Source organism: Photinus pyralis, unplaced genomic scaffold, assembly GCF_008802855.1.
Source record: "Photinus pyralis isolate 1611_PpyrPB1 unplaced genomic scaffold, Ppyr1.3 Ppyr1.4_unclustered_Scaffold493, whole genome shotgun sequence".
Classification (NCBI taxonomy): Eukaryota; Metazoa; Arthropoda; class Insecta; order Coleoptera; family Lampyridae; genus Photinus; species Photinus pyralis.
In genome coordinates this window covers 44,463-53,052 of record NW_022171678.1, presented here as the reverse complement: position 1 = coordinate 53,052, position 8,590 = coordinate 44,463, and the positions used below count along the sequence as shown (strand labels likewise).

Below are 8,590 nucleotides of genomic sequence, written 5' to 3'. Positions count from 1 at the left end.
AAACCAGATTTGCAATTTCCAAAGGTGCGATCGGCGGTATATCCAAAAAACCATGAAATTTTCGGACTTTTTTCAGTTTTTACTCAATATCTGGGTGAAGGAAGGGTCTGATCGGTATAGTCATTCTATAATCTTTTAAAGTAGACTAAATTTGCTACAATTTGACACTAGAGGTCTATACAGCCATTGGTTCCCAAGATACAGTTCTTCGAATATAGGAATTTTTTAATGATTTTTTTCAAAATGACCATTTTTTTTTAGAAATATCTTCTAAAATACGAATCCCACGTCAAATATTATATGAAATTAAGTTGTAGCAAATTTCATTCCCTTTCATTTGAGACCAGACTGGTGACTGTAGGCCCAGCCTTTTTCTCAAAAACGGTAGGTAAAACATAAGACATATGTGGGTTTTGAGGAGAAATGCAAATAAACAGTTCTTACGTTCTTTTATGGTTTTATTTATTGAGCAATTACAATTATTTATTTTTTTTATTGTAAAAAAATTGCTAAATTACCTACATTTACACAAAAAAGGAAAGTGATACCTAATTCAAGTAGGTATTATGTTTTGATTGCCAAATCATGCCTTTCTTTTTATTATTGATGGGCCGGGCTCGCTCGAAGATGGTGTCTCGATGGCTGTAATGGACGCTGGGAGAGTCGCCCAGTCTGCAGTCGGGTCGTCTTCATCGTCCGAGCATTGCAGCTCCACGTCCGGGACGTTCATGCACGAATTGCCATCGCATGACTAGCAGAGGACTGAGCATTGAAGCCCAGCATTTCTGCACGATCCGCTCCCAGAGCACCCTTACTTGCATTGACATGAAATTTTTCGGAGAAGGGCAGGAGGTGCGGGATCCATGGTGGTGGGAATGGGGGTGAGTTCCTGAGAAGACGTCTTCCGCCCCCAATCTCACGGCTTGTGGGACGGAGTCTGGTCGAAGGAAGACTTCCACTTGCTCGGCAAGTAGTTCGCTCTTGCTCAGGAGTGTGCTGATTTTGGTTTTTCCTTGGCCAAACGGTGCTGAGGTGGTATCGCAGCCGGTAAACGCGTGGGTGAATAGTACCGTCCCTGGTGAACGGTGGGAGTCCTGGTGCTTGTAGGAGGTCGTAGAGTAGTGAGAGCAACCACATTATTGCTACAACTTAATTTCATATAATATTTGACGTAGGATTCGTATTTTAGAAGATATTTTGCAAAAAGTGACCATTTTGAAAAAAAATCATTAAAAAAATCCTGTTTTCGAAGAACTGTATCTTGGGAACCAATGGCTGTATAGACCTCGCTCTAGTCTCAAATTGTAGCAAATTTAGTCTACTTTAAATGATTATAGAAGGACTATATCGATCAGACCCTTCCTTCACTGAGATATTGAGTAAAAACTGAAAAAAGTCCGAAAATTTTTGTATTGTAAAATGAGTTGTTTAGCCGCAATTCGTCATTTTTTCAAAAAGTAGATGTCCAGTAAAAATTCAATATCGCGGTAATAATAAAACTTAGAAGGACGTGACTTTCAAGTGGCACTAATCATGAAATGTACTAATTTACGCCGAATGGCTACAGTTAAACTTCTTTTGTGTTAAAAGATATCACTCCGTCAATATTCAAAATCTCAATCAAAGGTAACTTGATTTTTTTAAATCCAGAGATTTCAATGTACCTACCACACGGTTGCATTCAGTAGTTTCTTTCTTTTTTCTCCTCTTCAGATTTAATTCTTTCTTCATTCCGCGCCTGTATTTATCCGCAAAGTGTGTACGAACCATGTGCGAACGCGGAAGTGCGTTTCAACATTGTGTACCAAGTTCAAAGATGTGGCCTTAATTCAAAGATCGATGAGTGTCAAGTGAGTATCCACAATAATGCGAACGACAGGCTCAGGGTAGTCAGTACGTAGCTTTATACTTTGTATTATATTGACCAGGGGCCGGTGATCAAAGGTAGGGGTGAAAATCAATTTTTATTATCCCATACTTAAAGAATTACAGAAACTTGTAGATGGCTTTATAAATTATTTGTGTTGAAAACTACCCGGCATTAGTCTTTCAAGAACAAATTTTCCGATGGCGAATGTCGTGGATTTGTCACATAGCTCGGAGGCCAATTTACCAGAGCATTTTCCTGGGCTTGTTGCAACTAAAAGTGACATTAATGAATGCACCTAAAATCAATGTAGTGCAACAAACATAAAGTGACAGATAGCTCTGTATAATACGAACTGGCTATAATAGCTACTATCTACTATATGTATATATGTACGATCACCGACTAAAGTAATGTTAATCGGAAGCTTACTACTTACCACTTAGGCAACCAACCATATACACTATCTAAAATGGCAGCGTTGAAGTGTCACTTTTCCGGCGGGAATTCGTGTGGGATGGGCCGCACGGCGTCGCGCATTGTCATCGTTGTTTCGGCGTTTCTTCGTCGCTGCTTGGTAGGTACAATTGCAAAATTGGTAAAACCGGATTTTATCTAGAAGTTTTCAACTTTTGTTTTTTTGTGTGCCAAAAATCGTTGTATTCGTAATAAAAAATGCTACTCAATAGTCAATACGCTCTCTCAACACTGTCTTGTAGAGTTCTAAAAGTGGCAATGAGAAAATGTTTAATTTTTTGTATCTCAAATAACAAAAAAAAATAAAGACGAAATCGCAAATTTCGGTTTTTCTGGCATATCTTCGGAAGCAATGGGATTTCCTGGCTTTCTTTAAAGAATAATAATAATTCTTTAATTGACTACCGACGTATCTTCTATGGCTTCTGAAATCCTTATCTTGGACACAGTGTATAGGACCACAGCCGTCCATAATTACAAGCCATGCTGAGAAGTTTGGCAACGTTGTCCGACAGTCAATCGGTGGGCCGATGTAAGTTTTCTTCGACCGTTATTTTTCCATCCAAGTCTTGTTGCTCCTGAAAAATTGCATTTTTCCTCTTTTCTGTGTTTCGCCTTGCCGGTTTTAATACAGAAGAAAGATACTTAGGCAGCTTACAATTGTACATATACAGGGTGTCCCTAAAAGATCTGTACAACGCGCTACCAGGGGTTCTTGGTATCAATTTAGGACGATTTAACCCAACTTACCTCTATCCAAAAGTGCTTCGGTAAGGCGCTATCTACCGCCAAAGGTTAAAAAAGAATCTTTATTTTTATTTTATCGGAAAATGGTTTTGCCGATTAAAATGAACGGGATGTGAATGTCTAATGTAAAAAGGGTCTTTGTGATATCGTTTTGATTGTAGTTGTTATGTAGGTGGTAAAATACTGACCATCCGCATCTGAAGAGGTCTATCTAAAACTTTTTAACTACTATTTTGACGGTTCTGAATTTTTAGACACTGATAGACAGTTTACTTGCAAGCATTTTTTGTCTCTTGATGAATATCGCTATCTGTGATGGTTTACGAAAAAAAAAAAAATTTAGGCATGATGAATGGCATGCACCATACATGCGATTGTTCCTCAAAAACCATAAGTGCAAGCAAGAAGTAGGCTATGAAACCGTAGTGCATGTAACGTAGAATAAACGAACACAACAGAGTAAATCAATGTAATGTATTAATTTAAACTACTAAATGAATTATTATCAGCTGAACTCAAAGCTTCATCTCTTCCTCTCTTCAAAAAAAAACTGTTCCGTTCTTTATTACATCTTCAAAATGACGCATAATAACATCATCAATTCATCAGTCACATAAAGATAAATTACAAATAATTGTTTGCAAATTAGTTCCGACGCCGACCTAACATCTCAGAATTTTAGTTTAAGTTAGAATAGGCATAATTTCACCTTGCTATTCTTATCTTTTTTCACGGCTCCAATGGAAGACCAATGGTAGTTTAACTACTAATTTGAATTGGCACCGTGTGATTCCTCATAAATACGTACTACTAAACTTCTTCTTCTTCTTTTCCTTTTCTAGTTCTTATCTTGCCATTTGATCATTAATTTAGAAGTTTTTCTTTATTGTTTATGAATAACTATAATCGTTTTTTTATATTTTGATATGTGAAATTTTGATATGAGACCTATGGGGAATAAAGGCTATTATTATTATTATTATTATATTATTATTATTAATAAATAAAAAATAAAACTGATTTTATAACAGAAATCCTACATACAATAAAATAAATAAACGTGTACGTTTCTTATTAAACCTTGAAGACAAAACGAAATTAGCAGTAAAATGGTTTTCATCGCAATGACCGTTCAAAATGTTCACCATTAACTGCAAGGCAGTGGCATAACCTATCCCAAAAAGCTTGAAATAAATTAATTTTTTCTATATGTATGCTAAGTGTTACGTCATTGAAAAGAGAAAAAAAATCTTTATCAAAAAAGCCTAATGAAAGTGTGCATTGCTATTTAAAAAAATCAATTGTTTTTCGTAATTCATTTGTTTTCTGAAATAAAAAAAAAAAAAAGATATACTATATTCCATACATAATGGGCACCCTGTATGTCATTTCCCAGCCTTTGAGCTCGAGTGGGTTGCACTTGCAACATCCTGTTCTCAACTTTCAGTTATAGAAGTTCCAAATTTCTTGTGGTCCTAGCAGGTGGCACCCAATGAAGGAAAATATAAGATGTTTCGTATTTTCTCTGCTAATTGCAACAGAGGCATTTATTACGTTAGGTACGTGTAGTTTTATCGTTGAGTGAAGGATTAATTACTCAATGGTATTATCTTTACGGGCCCGGACGCCGGACCCTAGTTGATCACACTCATGATACAAAGAATACTTTGTATCTATCATGGACCACACTAACATCGCTACGGCGCCGTAGATACACTGGGTGGATGCGGGGCCGATGTTAGGCTCCACGCGACCCGTGAATATTTTTTGACCGGGCCCCTACAAATCTACAATTAAAATTTTTTTGTCGCATCACTTTTTCTTAAACTAGTTATTTTCATTCTTCACTTCTTGGATTTGAAAGTATAACATTTGAATAATTTTCTTACAGACACAGTAGTTTTCATAATTTTTTATGAATTGTTATAATTCAAATAACCAAATTACAATTTAACTCTGCGGACTAGCAAGTGTTGAAATCACTTGATGAAAATTAATTTCTCTAGCAAATTGAGATCTTGACCCATAGTCGATCTCAAAAGGTTTTACTCTAGCTAGTAGACGGCATTTTCCACTGTGATGTAATTAGGAAATTTTGCGCAATGGTATGGTTTTTTAAATCTTCTGCCGCGAATTGCATGTGCGGATTTCTGTTATAAAATACAATTGAAAATCTGGTTCAAAATTTCTTTGGTCGGACCCCCACAACATGGCCGGGCCCCAGGGCATTTGCCCCAGCGTACCTCCCCTTATCGGCGACCCTGGGTGGATGTGATGCTATTTAATATGGTGGCGATAAACTGAATTAATTTATCAAATTGTCTATTGGAATATATAGACTCTATCCGTTCATATCCATATGTCTATCCACTTCTATTGCTTGTTGTATCAAATCGTTCAAAGTTGAATAAATTTTAGATGTATTTCTACTTCTGTGACGAGCGGATTATTCAGTACGTGCAGAGGAAGTAACGTAGATATAGTTGTATTGTAGGGCTCATAATGTTGTATCACATGGACTACACAATTGTCAATTATGTGTAATTAGCCATCCGTAACAATGTTGCCGGAAATCCTCACCCAATTCATATATTTTACAGGTAAACTGTAGGTATACGTTTTGAAAAGTAGTGCAATGCGAAAGGTCTTGTGTGTTGTATGTGTAAAAAGATGCAAATGAACGCTAGTGTTTTCGCAATACTATAGCACAGTATATACTATGACTATAGTACGGATATAACGATGGATTTATTTCGTAACAACGAATCATGCCGTGATAAATATAGAATAATTAAATTTAAAAGACCAACTTTTCTTCGCATTTTTAGAGTTCGTATGCCAAATACTATTAAACCTCAAGAATGTGAGAAATTGGTTCGAAATAAAATGGTTTATGAAATTATGAGAAGTAAGCACAAGCAAATTGCAGGATGTAGGTAAGCACATTCGATTTAGTGATCATGTCAAAAAAGGAGACGGTTTTAGTATAGGCATAGAGTAAATGGTACAGGGTACACTGTACCTGCATCTTGTACTGTCATAATAAGCATATATATAAGAGAAGTATATAATTATATATGGTCATAAGTATCTACATAGGTCGGAGCCACCGTGGTCGGAGCTTATATCGTATTGTAAAGAACGAACTTTACAATGTGATAATTATGCTTGCATCTCGCTTACGCCACGTCAGTAGACTTGAACAATTATTTCATTTGTGTCATCCAATTCATTAATTTTAGATGCGGGACTGTCACTGTCATTGCAGTCCTTTTGTTCAAATTTAGATCAATGCATTCCGAATTAGTCCAGGAAACGAAACTTAAAAGGACATACTTAAATCCTGTCATTTTTTTCAAAATGCATCGATTTATATGAAAATTTGGGATTAAGTTCAACTTACCGTACACTTCAAAATCTATATGCCGATGGCCGCTCTTCATTTTTTACGGGTGAAAACTACCCCTTTTTTTCCGAAATCCATACAGCTATATTGCTGTGTGCACTGGTCCGTAGGCCAGAAAGACCGTACACAAAACACCAAAAACAAAAACCTAGCTAGCTCTTTACCTTCATTTATTATTACGGCACAAAACTTCTCCCCAGCACAGAGGAAAAATTCGACTCTGTTCTCAGTTCTCGTTAACCTCCCAATGAACAAATTATATGACTGTTGGTGTTACCTTTGAATATAAAATATGTGTGACCTAGTTTTATAAAATATATACAAGGTGGTGACTTGCGTAACGCATCATAGGGATTTCAATGTAAAATTCATAACATACGATTATTGGCTCCCCAAATTATTTTAGAGCAAAAATGTATTAAGGTTTTTTGTAGAAAAATTTTTTTTACGCCAATCAACCGTATTAGTTTTTAATTTTTTGCATACTAAAGACGGAAAATTGGAAAAATAAACCCCCATCTTTTTCAATAATCTGCGATGCCATGGAATTTTCTAAAACAAAAAGATAGGTATCCAGTTATCAATTAGCAGCAGTTCGAAATGGATTTTATGTACCTATTGCAGCATATTGCAATTAATGGTGACTTATTCGAACATTTATTGTAGATTGTTATATTAGAAAACCGTTTTTAGTAATTTGGTCTTTCTTTATGTTATGTTGAATTCGCTGTTAAATATAATACTTTTTGATAGAATTTGATTTGTTTTATAGCAGACATTCCATGGCATGACGGATATTGGCGTAGTTTTTGTATTATAAAATTCCATGGCATCACAGATTATTGAAAAAGATGGGGGTTTATTTTTCCAATTTTCCGTCTTTAGTATGCAAAAAATTTAAAACTAATACGGTTGATTGGCGTAAAAAAATTTTTCTACAGAAAACCTTAATACCTCTTTGCTCTAAAATAATTTGGGGAGCCAATAATCGCATGTTATGAATTTTACATTAAAATCCCTATGATGCGTTACGCAAGTCACCACCCTGTATAGCTGTTACGTGGTTATATATAGTGCAAATTAAGTGTTATAGTGGGTCTAATGGTAACTTTGTTTTGTGAAGGTGATATTACACCCCTAGAAGTAACTAAATCCCATATGTTATAATTGGTGTGATGTAAACGTTTTGAAGATGACCTTACCTTTCGGTAATTGTGACTTTTAGTGCCGTGGAGAGGTTTTGTAATTGATTATTCACTGGCTTGTGGCTTATACATCACTTAACAGTTTGAATTTTTATTAATATACCTACTCTTCAAGTTACTTCAATAAAACTATGGTGCTATTGGTACCTAATTTGTGATAGTTTTATATATAATAAAGTGATGTTATATTACTATAAGTCCTAAGAGTAATTTATTAAATCATGGTAAGTTATATTACAGTAATTATAAAACCTTTTAAAGAAAAATGGATGCCGCCTTATGAATGAATGCCAAAGGCGGCGGTGAGAAAGGGTACTGGACAATAAAATCCACGACAGGATCGAGTAAACATATGTCAACTATGTAACTGGGGGGTAGTTTATATGGTAACAAGGGAAATCACCAATTAAATAGGAGCTAATTGTTGGTCAGAACTCATTATTAAGATGCGACAAATCTACTGTAAACTCACCTTTCATTAGAAACGTCCGTCTGTAATTCTACGCATAAGGGGTTGGCATGGCAGCATTCAGTCTGACTGGTCGTCTTCCGCGCTCAAGGGTCATGTAAACAAATATCGCGACTGCTTAACCGCAATCCTCGCCAATTAGTTAAGTAACTCACCGGGGGGCGTTAGCCCCGAACTGTCCCTAAGCTCTCCTGGATCTCCGAACACTGCGGTTAGCGATTGGGGTTGAATGCGTCGTTGAGGATGACTTGGGAACGACATCCAGGTCGAGCTCACTCCCGAACTGTTTGTGTTAACAATGAGGCCTTTATGTTTCGTATTGGGTCGACACCATGATCTACTCGAGTGAGTAGATCTCTCAGCGGTATAATCAACGGGAGCTACCCGCGGGACCGCGTCATAGGCACATGCACATAATG

At 36.3% G+C, this 8,590-nt stretch overlaps 1 long non-coding RNA gene across 1 annotated transcript; it reads right to left on the bottom strand.

Annotated features, from left to right (window-relative positions):
• Positions 1-1,687: 1,687 nt before the first annotated feature.
• Positions 1,688-8,267, bottom strand: LOC116182360. Its single transcript, XR_004147494.1, has 3 exons — positions 8,175-8,267; positions 2,307-2,922; positions 1,688-2,140 (listed from the first exon to the last, which is right to left on the bottom strand). It is a non-coding gene; the product is annotated as an uncharacterized LOC116182360 (long non-coding RNA).
• Between the last annotated feature and the right edge of the window lie 323 nt (positions 8,268-8,590).